The 13,560-nt window shown below is 44.4% G+C and overlaps 1 protein-coding gene and 1 pseudogene across 1 annotated transcript in view; one reads left to right on the plus strand and one right to left on the minus strand.

Moving 5' to 3' along the window:
• The window catches only part of LOC126475279 (LIM domain only protein 3-like), a 343,614-nt gene that overhangs the window by 119,931 nt on the left and 210,123 nt on the right, over window positions 1–13,560 (plus strand). The gene's annotated exons all lie outside the window — the stretch shown is intronic.
• On the minus strand, window positions 4,085–4,202 carry LOC126476248 (5S ribosomal RNA; annotated as a pseudogene).

The raw sequence follows: 13,560 nt of genomic DNA on the forward strand, positions 1-13,560 counted from the left end.
AACATTTACATGTTTCCGTGCGGGTTCTGCTTTCTCTTATTTTATTATGACAATCATTTCTCCCTAAGTAGTTGGGACCAACAAACTATTTTCACATTCTGAGGAGAATTTTGGTGATTGAAATTTCATGAGAAAGTCCTGCTGCAACAAAAAACGCCTTTGTTTTAATGACTGGCATTCCAGTTCGAGTATCATATCCGTTGCCCTGTCCCCTCTTTCGTGGTAAAACAAAGCGAGCTGCCCTTCTTTGAACTTTTTCGATGTCCTCCGTCATCCTGTCTAATGCGGATCCCACACTGCTCAGCAACTCTCCTGAAGAGGGTGAAAAAGCGTAGTGCCAACAGTCTCTTTAGCAGGCCTGTTACATTTCTTAAGTGTTCAGCCAATAAATGACAGTCTCTGGTTTACTTTCTCCACAACGTTATGTATTTGACAATTTCAGTTTAAGTTATTCGTAACTGTATTCCTAAGTATTTTGTTGAGTTTACAGTCTTTAAATTTGTGTGCAATTTAGCGAATTCGTTTTGGTGCCCATGTGGATGACTTAATACTTTTCATTATTTAGAGTCAGTTGCCTCTTTTAGCACCATACAGATATCTTGATTAGCCGAGATTTCCAAAGAAAATAATTGTCTTTATTTTGACATCAAAAATCTTGTTTAGAATACTGCCTGCCATGAATATTGAATCTAGATATTCAGAAAACTTGCAGAATTTCTGACTGATGAGACATTATTTTATTCCTTCGGAGTCAGTTAGGATTCCCAGTTCCTCGCTGTATTAGATGCACCAGCAATATATCGCTAACTGTAACCTGGATTTATTTCTTGAATTTTTTACTGTGTCACTTTCGAGCAATCTATCGCAGCGGGAAGTACGGGAGCAATCGATATAAGGCGGAGCACACGTAACTAGGTCACCCCGTGAGGTACATTCCCGCGAAGCATACGCAAGCAAATACTCGCAAAGTGGAAAGGAAGTAGGTCTGCTGGGAAAGTTACTTCATGCGAGTAAACACTTGTTGTTGGGACCGCCAGGGAGCGCCGCGCCACGTCTTCCGCTAATGGAATTGGTCGGTGGGCGGCCGGAACTTTTAAACTTGGCAGGCAGGCAGGTAGGCAGGCAGGCGGCTGGCCCGGCGTGGTGTGACAAAGCCGCTCAGGCGGCAGACAGGCGTGGCCTCCCGCGACGCGGCGGCGGGCACTGGCTGGCTTCCACATCGTCCCGCCTCAAGTCAAGGCGCCGCGGAGCAGAGCAGGGCGTCAGTCCCGTCACACGAGCGCAGTATGGAACTACGCGCAGAGCGTTGTTCTGACACTTTGCTTACCACATACCATACTATGTAGTCCGATTAAAATTACTTGACAGTTGACGTCTGTCACTTGCCGCTACATTTACATCAACATCTACATCTATATGGCTACTCTACGAATCACATTTAAAGGCCTGGCAGACTGTTCATCGAACCACCTTCACACCAATTCACTATCATTCCACCATCAAAAAGCGCGCGTAAAAAAACGAACACCTACATCTTTCTGTGAGAGCTCTGATTTCCCCTATTTTATTATGAAGATCGTTTCTCGCTATATGGGTCGGCGTCAACAAAATACTTTCGCATTCGGAGGTGAAAGCTGGTGATTGAAATTTCGTGAAGAACGAGAAACCCTTTTGTTTTCACGATTTCCACCACAAATCCTGTATCAGGTACGTGACACTTTCTTCTGTATTCCTCGAAAAAACATAAAAAAATCGTAATGCCCTTCTTTGAACTTTCTCGATATACTTCGTTAATCCCATATGGTATGAATCCCACACCGTGTAGTTGCAGTCCAAAAAGGAACGGGCTAGCGTAGTGTAGTCAGTCTAATAAGTGGTCTGCCAATAAAACGCAGTCTTCTGTTCGCCTTCCCTACAATTTTTCCTGTGTGTTCTTTCCAGTACATGTATTCCACGGCCAGAGGTCTCAGAACGATTTTCGCTGGTAATTGTTGCAGGTTAGAATCCTGCCTCGGGCGTGGATGTGTGTGATATCCTTCGGTTAGTTATGTTTAAGTAGTTCTAAGTTTAGGGGGTTGATAACCTCAGGTTTCAGGTCTTCAGTTCCATAGTGCTTATAGCCATTTGAACTTTTTTTCTCTTTTTTTTTTCTTTTTTAGTGGTTGACTCGTTCGTTTTCGAACCACGGATCCTCATCCATGAAAACATACTCATACATGTACAGGCGTCGCCGCCTAAAACTTTGACGCTCTGGATGACATTTCGGGACACGGGTTCCTACACAAAACTTCATCGATTCAGTCCCCTCTGGAAGTGTGTAACATGAATTGTAACTCCCCGTAATAGCGTTCCGCTCTTACTGATCGACGAACGGAACACTAAAAACGAATTCGAGAGTAAGCCTTCTATAGCGCAATAATAATAACACTACGGGAGTTTATAGACGGTGTTGCAAACAAATGTTATCTATGCCTTTGGTTGCATTGCCCTAGGACTTGGCGTTGCAAGAGCGCAGAAGTAGGCATTTTTTATGTATTAGGTATTTTGTGGCTAGTCTAGCGCGAATGAATCTCTGAAACAAATTAAATGATCGTAAGTTTTTTTGCTAATCGCTATGTTAAACTTTTAATCCATGTAGTTATTGCATATCTCACCAGACAGTCGGTTTCAGGATTCCTCCTTTTTACTAAATCTACGTACAAAATTTGCTGAATCTGCTTATAAAAAGCTGCAACAAGGTAAGTTCACAGGCGGTAATGGGGATGAGGGGGGGGGGGGAGCGGTTGCAGCTTTGGCAGTTCTACCCTTGTCCCTTGTTTGCCTCTGGACCCGCAGACCTAGCCATAGCGCGATGTACCTGTATCATATGACTGAAGGTACAGCCACGTTCTGGCCTGTTGAAATCTGCGTAACAAATGCATAAAACATTAAGAAAATTTCTGTTGATGTAAATACTTAATACAACAAAACTTGCTAAACTCTGAACCCGCAACACTATCCTGTACAATGACTCCTCTTTTGCAATATAAATTCATACCAAGGTATAACATACACACAAGTAACAATAAGGCAACTTCTAAAACTTGAACGCTCGGCAATGAAGACACCGGGCACACGAACTTCTGACTAAGGAATAATCCAGTTGATGCCAGTACAGGTATGTGTTAATTAAATAACAAACAATTAATAAAAAAACAGCGCCTCGGCATCCAAACATTCCCTGAGGACATACGCACATGAAACCCTCCTTTATAAAATTAAACTTCACGGTCAGTATACAAGGTACAAATATGATACAAATGGCTGATAAGGGAATACAGAATTAATAAGGCTCAGTCTCCAGCAGTCTGATCGTGCACTAATTACAGAGTGACCCAGTTTTACAGATTTAAATTCATATTTCGAACGAAAGGTGCATCCGCCAAGGCGGCGGAGGAACGAGCTACAAAGCTTAACGACCTGACAGAGAGAACAGCAATACTCAACTCAAGAACGAGATTGAGGCAGAAGGCCAGGAACACGGAGCCCGGTCTAACGGGACACAGTTCCACTGGCAACGGCCAAGTCCTCAAGCCCAAGTGCCACGTCCCACCGTACCGGAGGAAATACACTGCGCTCCGCCCAACTAGAACATAAATCAACTACAACAGCACATTTGCGATTGCACATTCAAATTACATAAAAGAATAGAATATAACATTGAGAAACGAAGGCTCGTCAGTTTTTTGTTTAAATTCAATCCTTAAAAATTCATTTAAGTATTGCAATACACGCGTAAATAAGATTGAAACGCAATAGCCACAACTGAGTATTAACTTAAACGGGCAAGAGCCCACCAGAACTACACTTTCATAGAATAGTATCTCGTTAATCGTTAATTAAGCACTCCGTCTTCAGACCACAAGTGGCCCATCAGGATCATCTGACGGCCGTGTCGTCCTCAGTTGAGGATGCGGGTAGGAGGGGCTTGTGGTCAGCACACCGCTCTCCCGGTCGTTATGATGGTTTTCGTTGACCGGAGCCGCTACCATTCGGTCGAGTAGCTCCTCAATTGGCATAACGAGGTTGAGTGCACCCCGAAAAATGGCAACAGCGCATGCCGACCTGGATGGTCACCCATCCAAGTGCCGGCAACGCCCGACAGCGCTTAACTTCGGTGATCTCACGGGAACCGGTGTATCCGCTGTGGCAAGGCCGTTGCCTTACTCGTTAATTAAGATGCCAATTTTGGCCCTTAATCACCAAGGTTACCACAATTTTAGAAGTACCGTCACTCAATAATGAGGAGCTCACAGGGTTTCCTTACGTCTAGCAGCAGATCCGTCATCAAGTGGTAAGAAACTAAGATGGGAAGCCCAAGCCCCGTTATCACGTCACGAGTGACACAACTTTGACAGTCAGAGTCGTTACTGAAGACAACATTCGTTAACCATTAACAAACATATAAGCACACAGTTGCACCTGTTTAAATAGAACACACACCATATGCCCAGGAGAACGGTTAATGCCAGGCGACGCTCCGGCAAGCTGTTCTTCTCAACATGCACTGCGTGGCGAGAAAGGCCAAAACACTTCTCGTGCCGGAACCCAAACCCTTTCCGCCATCTCCGGCCGCAGCACTCCAGTAATACCACGCGCAGTGAGCATGCGCCAATTTCCCGACAGTGTTGTAACCGCAACCGACAGACCACACAGAGAGCTGGTGCTGCCTCAACACTGCAGACTTAAATAGCCGAACCCGCGGTGAACAACCAACTCGCGGCCGGCCAAAGCAAAATCGAATGCAAAGATGACTCTGCGAGAAAGGGGTAGTGGTACCGGCCGCGCGACGTATCAGTAGTATAAAAAAATTATTGCTTCCCGTAGGGAGTTACTTAACGGTGTAGTCCCTAATGAAGGAATCCAAAGTTATGGCTGAGCTTAATATGCCTGTACATCTAGACAATACAGAGCTAACATAAAAAGTACACTTATGGCGGCGCGATTACTTGAAAACCTTCTACCATTCAGATGGACGAAAACGGATGGCTTCAGTGTAGGAAGAAGTGCACACTATTGATATCTAACTGAAACACGTGAAATCGTGCGATGAGTGCTCTTTTACACCGTTTTTTACCACGTGACGGTTTACAGCGATCCAGCACCGACACTACCCTGAGACCATGTGACCAGTTTGCATTTTATTTGGAAACATTTTTGAGAATCTCATACATATTACTGTGAACATCTTTTGTCAAAACGTCGCTAGCAGCAATTTGTGATGTAAGTATTCCTTGTAGTTTAACACTATACAAAGCCTTCAGTCCAGTAGCCGGTAACAACTGTGTAGTAACGAGCAGTTGTGATGCCACACACAGAGTAAAATTGTATACAAGACTCTTATCTAGTGTTCTCGGCTCGTAATTTCTCACTTTCTGGACTTCGTACCTTCACTGTTAGTTTCTATAGTGGCCATCTGTACAAACAAATAAATCACGCGCGTTACACTGCACTTGCGTGAGACACAATTTGGATTTGTTTCTTACTTGTTGTCGGATTCGGAAAGAAAACCGTGCTAGATGCGATGTTTTCTAATACGAATCTGCAGTCACATCACAATGTAAACGAGAAGCGATCCACTCCACGGATACGGCTATTGGGCAGCATGCGCACGGACCAATCGAATGTTTACAGAGCAGCCGTAAAAGGTTCCATTCTCCCAGAGCATATCTGCTCTTGCAAATAGGTTCCCTCGCTGTCGGTGGTCAGGCAGGAGTGCGCCTCGTCGTGAAATCTAAGGAGATTGCTCTGAGGGTTTCCGATTGCGCACATTGTCCACTGCTCGCAGGCCCCTCTCTCCCCAGAGCCGCTGGAGGAGGGAGGGGCGAGTGCCGGTAGCAGCCGTCTAGGGGTAGTTGGCGGAAGCGGCTCTGTTACGACGAGACAGGCCGCAGATAAGCGGAGACTGTCCGCCATAAACAATAAGGAGGCGGGCGCCGTGCCGTGGCCGGCGTCGCGACGCAGATAAAACGCGGCAGTGCAGCGCAGCGCGTCCCTAGCCGCGTCCGCTGTCGCCTCTCGGCGCGCCCTGTCCCGGTCGGGGAAGTCCCCGAGGGAAGTCCCTTCCCGTCAGGCAGCGCGGCGGCGGGCATCCATCGCGCCGCTAAGTTGATTTGCTGCGGACCCTGGCCGGCACGTCGTGGCGCTCTACCGGGAATCCCCGACGCTGCGGCGCGCGGGACGAAATAAACCGGCGGCCCGACTCCCCATTCGGAGGATTGGATCTCGCGTGAGGCAGACGGACAGGCTAAACTAGTCCACTTCACGCGTCGAAGTGAATGTCTTGGAGGGGCAGACAAATTTCGGCTACCATTTCGCGTGATATACACCGTCTGACGAAAGGCGAAGCACCCAGAAGACTTGTGATCGGATGTCAATGTAACTTCCTACTCGGACGCACTATCGGCAGGCAAATATGTAGAACTGCAGTCCTTTGTGATAGGTAGAACGGCCGGCAGAAACTACTTAAACCTAACTAACCTAAGGACATCACACACTTCCATGCTCGAGGCAGGAATCGAACCTGCGACCGTAGCGGTCGCGCAGCTCCAGTAGCGCCTAGAACCGCTCGGCCACTCCGGCCGGCTTAGTCTTCTTACCAGGCCTGATACATCATACAATGGGCGTAATCAGCGTCAGAGTTGAATCACTTTGAAGGTCACGGAGAAACTGCGTACTCGTGTAAGACAGCATTGAAGTGAAATGAAATGAAATGAAATGATCGTATGGCATTGATGGCCAGGAGACGCCATGTCGGGCGACTTGCGTCTCGTGTGTCAGTGATGATGAGATGATGACGAGGAGAAATTCTCCGATTCGGTCGAGAATGGAACGCGGGCCTGATGTATGGAAGTCAGAACGGTGACCACTCAGCTAAGGAGGCGGACGAGACAGTGTTATCAGCACCTAACACAGTTTGTGCGCGTCATTTTTGTAGGTGTCCATTTGGCCGGCTGGTCAAATCGGCCAATACGCAGATTTGTTGAGCATTCAGATGTGAGAGTGGCCCAATGGCCTGCATGAAAACTTGAGGGTTTGCATACTCGTTGTCAAATTTCTGTTCGGAAACGTCTAGCCACCATGAGAGAGGACAGCCGTATTGTGCACCAACCACATAGTAACCACTTCACATATTTGCCTGTCATCCGAGTTCTAGTAACTGACTCCCTGCAACATTCTGTGGCAAACATCACCACTGGTCGGAGACTATACTCTTGGGGTCATTGTGTCGGAAGCTACCGGGTATGGTTTCTGGTCACAGCTGATAGTGACTGGAGTACTCCGACGGCACAACATTACGTCATGGACATCCTGGGTCCTCACGTGTTACTCCTCATTCGACAGTATCATGTTGTCATTTTTCAAGAGGACAGTGCTCGTCCACTCATCACACACGTCTCTATGAATTGTCTGCGTGCTGTTGAGGTACTCCTGTGGCCAGCAGTATTTCCAGATCTATTCCCAATAGAACATGTGTGGGACCACCTCGTACCTCAACCCTACACCAGAGCCAGTATGCAACTGACAACTGACACTCTGCCACTGTAAAGTGCTTGGCGAGGGGTACATCATAACAGTATTATCGATTCTCTGTCCAACTACCTTCGCGTGTTGAGCGAGGACAAAGTGACTGTCCATATGTCTTCGTATAAAGTGCGCGCAAATGAAAAGCAGACTACAGATTTCAGTAAAGATATTTTAATAACGGCATGATAATTACTGTTAATGTGAAACAGTATTGCCATTGACATTGATACACATATCCCAGCGCGCAGAAAAGGGACGGGGTGGCTTCAGTGTAGAAACTCCAAGGTTTCTGACGAATCCATTATCATGGTGCCTTCCACTTCCTTGACTCAGGTGAATCTCTCACCTTTCACAGATTCTTTTTAGGGGCCGATGATATGCGAGCATCGTGGAAAGACTCAGGCCTGTAAGGATGATATTACGGGACCTCCATCGAAATATTCTATGGAACTCGAGGGTTGTCTTGGTCACATTTGGCCTAGCATTGTCCTGGAGAAGCAGTGTCTCATTCGAGAACTTATTTTGATGGACTGTTTGAGCCTTAGCACCGTATTGCAACATGTTCAGCGTTAACTGCTGTACCGCTTGGTGACCAGTCATTCAGTAGAGGTTCTCCTTTATCGAAAAAGAAACTGAGCAGCACTTTTCCGACATTAGGTGCAGAGTGCGCTCTTGATGGACGAGGGGAGCCGGGATGCCGCCACTCCATACTAATCCTTTTGGAGGCAGGGTCCAAGTGGTGAAACAAATTCCGTCACAGGCCGCAATCTGAACAATGAAATGCATTCCTTGCTTCTCGTTTCTTCAACAGATGTGTCGGGCAACCATCTATTCTCGCCGTCTACTGGTTCTGTAACTATCTTTGTCACAAAGAACCTTCTCGTGATCAAGTGATTCATGGTTTCTTTGCTTATCGAGAGTGCAACAGCGGTATCACGATGGGGAACAGACGATTCGTCCATATGTGCCGCTCCATACGGAAGGTAACAACGTGCGCCGGCCCAGAGCTTAGCATATCCTTGATGCTTACGCGTACCGCCTCATAATGCGGAATCCAACAGAATATTGTGCACTGTGCGACACATCGCTCTCCGTACATCGCTCTTCAACCTCCGATAACTTTGTGAAGCATATTCCTCTTCTGTGTGGAGAAACTGGATAATCGTTCTTTGTGTTGGTCGGGAGGAATCCAGAATGCAAGGAACTACAGAAACGACTCTCCGCAAATGAAAATTGCTTCGAAGCCATTAACTACCTTTGTACAGCCGTGAATACCATCATCTCTCGGCAAACACATTCATCCTTTAGGATTACGTGTAGCGCCGCTACAAAGAATGTCTCCTTTCCAATTGAGCATACCTTATTTGTGCCCTAATCTCTCTTTTATCCTATTCTCGTGACCCCTACGCGATATGAAGATGTCAGCATAATGGCCTCACAGAATTCTTCGAAAAGAGGTTCCCTAAATTTGTTTAATAGGATTTCATGATCTATTCCGCCTTTCTACTAAGGATCCCCACTCAGCTATTAGAGCATTTCCGTTATCCGTTTGTACGGGCTGTACAGACCATTTGTGATCCTAGCAGTGTATCTTTTGATGTAACTTCCTAATTGATTATCGAAGCACTGTCGATCGCTACACGTATCAACAAACTCTTTGACATAACGTAAATTTATATCAAGTGAATTCTATTTCTGCTCGTAAGTAAGACATATTTATGACAACAGAACGGTATTGTTGGTTGTTCGCTGATTCGATACCATGTATTTTAAGACTTCTGTATTAGTTCCATATTTAGAACGTTGACTCCAACATAATTCTCTACCCTACATTTTGCTACCATGAACTGAGATCTACAATAACTGGAGACTGTTATAGGTTCATAGATTTCATGGGGGACCATTTCATTCGGCGAGTTCGAAATACGTGTTGCATATTAACGAAGGAAGCTGTTGTTTAATATTAAAATTCATTTAAAAGACCGTTTTGAAAACTTTCAGCTAATGAGGCAGGACGGAAGGTCATGTTTCACGCAGTCAGATTTAGCCCAAACGCGTCAGGTGAATTAATATTACTAAAATATACATTGTACTATAAATTCTCATAAATTCGGAAATGTTACAGAATCGGCAAATCTAAGACTAGTTTTGGAATCAGCACGAAAACTCCTTAAGATGAGACAGTTTACGCATTATTTCTCTGTCGTTTCAAATTGCTAAGATAGCAGACAGTGCTGTGCAAACAATAGTAGACGCAAGTATTGTTGCTACGTTCAAACAAATTTAATACGCAAAGCCGACATTATTTTAAGTTAATACTAATGTGAATTAAAATAGTGATAGTCTTCAGGTAGCTTAATTCTATCATTAATGCGTGTTTGCACTTAGTTTTCGCGACCTTCCATCTCCTAAACCGATGACGGGAGGGATTTCTTAAAATAGATTTCAGGAAGACTCCAAATGGCATGTTATGCACATTCCACCTGAGTTATTTCGAGCAGCATTAGAACAATCTCTAATGTGGTTCCAGGCTGTTGCGGATGCAGATGATCCTCACAGTGAAAAACGTTTGTAGCCTGTACCATAAATATTGTAATGTTATGCAATTAACGTATGTAATGTTACCCTTTCAAGACGAAATTAAAGTGTGTTTCTGTCAGTGGTTTATTCGTTACTTCTCATCCACACGTTCTTGCAAATATCTCCACAAAGTTTCATTGCTCTACAAATAGCCGGGTTTTGACTGGGGTCGTCACAGGTTGCGAAATTTTATTTATAATCACCGCTTATATAAAGTTTAGTATACCAGTTAACGAAGACAGAGGAAGTAAAGAAGAGCCTCTCATTTTTATAGTTTGATTTTCTGTGTTCGTTTACGTGCACCTTAGTGCCATCAGATCATGCTACCGTTCCAGCTTTTAGCTGTATTCATCCCTCTGAGCACTTCAGACAGTCTGCGAAAGGCGTTGTGACTGTTCACGGCTAGCTATCTATATCTAAACTTCTCTAAAAAACATCAGCACCTCCATATATGTGACCTTGTGGTTTAGGAGAAATACTTCTTAGCCAAGATCGCAATACAACACTGTATTGTGAATAACCGGTTTCGGTAAACTATGTTACCATCATACGAAGATCTGATTATGGTAACAGTTTACCGAAACCGGTATCCGGTTATCCGTAATGGCTGAATGGGTGTTAGTTTCGCAATACTACATTTAAACAATTCAAAACATAAAGACACTTGTAAAGGCTGATGAGAAGTCCCCCTCCGTTTAGATGACGCATTGTTATACAAAAAATAATTCCAATTACTTTCACATGTCACGAATATAGATGGTTTCACGAAATAAAAGTCAGTAGTATCTGAACCACATAATTTTTTCACCATACGGTAGTATGGCTGTTTGGTTTATCTGTACTTTTGTGGATATGGTGATGGAATGTAATAAGTAAATAACATGCTAACGGTGAAATAACGATCCCTAACAGAGATGGAATGAAGGTAGAACGCCTTTCATGATTTTCACCAACTTTGGTGTGGATGGGTGGGTGGGCGGGTGGGTGGGTGTGGGTGTGTGTTTTGAGTTGAACATCTGTTTTAAACGTTATTCAGGAATGTTCCAGTAGAAGACAAAGGTTGATGATTTAAGAGTGCTTTCCTTTTCAGTGTTGATTTTATTCCCGTAAGTCTGCTGGTACATGTACTACTCACCATACTTTTTCTCTTCTGAATTTCCTCCACTTACCCACTGAATTCTCCCCAAAGATTCACAGTGTGAATTTCCTTTAGAATTTGTTCCTTCCAGTGTCAGTATGGGTTCACCCTTTTTACAAATTTGTTTCTTCCTCCATCAAGATATCTGTGTAGTGATGTCAGAAGCCCGTACGTCTTACGATGGTTAACTGCAAAGTTTTAACTATCACCTCGAAAATATAACACAATACAATTAATTTTGGTCTGTTTGCCTTTTCTTCGCCGAAGTTATATACCACACGTGCCGTAGCAATGCGGCATGAGGATTCTGTTGTGTACAAGCATTGTACACAAATACCTGCAAACAAACAAGAAATTAATTACTTTTGTTTTTCAGAGACAACAAATTAAATATAGTTCTCGTATTAGTTAATATGCTTTGCAAGCTTTGTTTAAAAGACTAATGCTTGTATTAATGAGAGTGTATCGTTTCCTGCTTATAAAGAGAGACATCTTATGTTACGGCCTATCTGTCATGCATTTAATACCCTCATGAGAACTTTCGAAGAATATGTAAAACTGTAAACTTCTTGAGTGTACCTCCATATTTAACTACTTCCAAATATTTTCCGTGCGGCTTACTGTTCTTACTGTATCTTAGAAGTACAAGTTACCTGAATACCCATGTAGCTATGATGCACTCCATATGAGTTTCTAGATCTAAATCTGTACACCACAATTTACCTAAGGGTGTGTGGACGAGGGTACTTTGTGTACCACCGTCTTCTTCCCCCTTTCATATTCCAGCTGCGAACTGCTCGTGGGAAGAACGATTGTTGGTAACCTCCGTGCGGTCTTTTCGCAAGATACACGTAGAAGAAAGCAATATACATCGTATCTGTAAATGAATATAACTGTTTTAAGGCTTTGTAGCATTTATAACATTCGACAAATATAAATAAAATGTCAAATGAAAGAGCAACTGGAACAGTTTTGTTTTCATACCGCTGCGCAAAGGTAACAGTGTGGAACGACCAAGAGTGACTAACGAACGTGTGGAACGACTGAGTCTTTCCCGCGCAGCCGCAAGAAATCAGTGCGGAAGACTAGTCGTTAGCTTTCCAATGACGTCTCTGTAAAGACTTTTCAGGAGACGCTTACAACTACGTTCTTATCTTATGCAGTTGCTACAAGCTTTAAACCCTGTAGAACACGGTTTATGTGGCAACTTTGCAATTGAAACGTTGATATTCTGAATAGTGTCATCATCAGTGATGAATCGACATTTCAACTACGTGGAATTTGAACACACATAATGCGCGCATCTGGGGGTCAGAAAAATCCCTAGGAGATGGTGCAGTTGCAACGAGTCCACGCTAAATTGAATATTTTTTGCGCCATAACCCGGCGAAAAGTTTGTGGGCCTTTCTTTTTCGGAGAAGCATCTATAACTGGTGTGTATTTTGATGCACTAGAACTATGGCTCTTTCCTGAATTGGAAGAAACTGAAGCACAGAGCTTTATTTGGCTGCAAGATGGTGCGCCGCCACACTGGCATAACTCAGTACGCCATTGGTTAAATAACGTTGTACCTGACGGCTGGCTTGACCACAAGAGGCCGGATGACAAGCTTGTTTTGCATGACCTCCACGTTAACATACGATCTGACGCCCTGCGATTTTTACCTTTGGGGGTTCGTAAAGTATCATGTGTATGTGCCTCCACTACCAGCTGATCTACCCACTTCATAAGCAGCATTGTTGCAACAGTTATTCCAGACAAACTACTCAAGGTATGTATGACGAATAGTGGTCACATTGAACTAGTAAGATAAACGGTTCGAGTTGCTCTTTCATTTGACGTGTTATTTATCATTGACAGCTGAATGTAATAAATGCTACAAAGCCTTAAACTGTACTGATTTTGCAGCACACTGCATTGGTTAACTCTAATAGGAACGTACGCTCTCGGAACTTTTAGCAGTAAATCGTGACATGATCCAGAACGCCTCTCTTTCAGCCTCTGCCACTTGGCTGAGCATATCCGCGACACCTTCGCGCTTCTTGAATGAACCTTAACGAAACTCAGTGCTCTTTCTAGGTACTCTTCTCTGGATTACGTGTAGGTACACATGCAGCTAAGGCCAATTTGCACAGCTTGGCATCTGATCCATGCAAGCCACTTGCCGTGTGGCACGGTGTATACCTGGCTTGGCCCCCGCGAAGCATCTCTTGCCACGTGGAGGGCAGTCCTCTGGGAAATGGCGGGTGTCCGGCCCGCCTGATCCGACCTGCTCA

The sequence above is a fragment of the Schistocerca serialis genome, chromosome 4 (assembly GCF_023864345.2).
Source record: "Schistocerca serialis cubense isolate TAMUIC-IGC-003099 chromosome 4, iqSchSeri2.2, whole genome shotgun sequence".
Taxonomy (NCBI): domain Eukaryota; kingdom Metazoa; phylum Arthropoda; class Insecta; order Orthoptera; family Acrididae; genus Schistocerca; species Schistocerca serialis.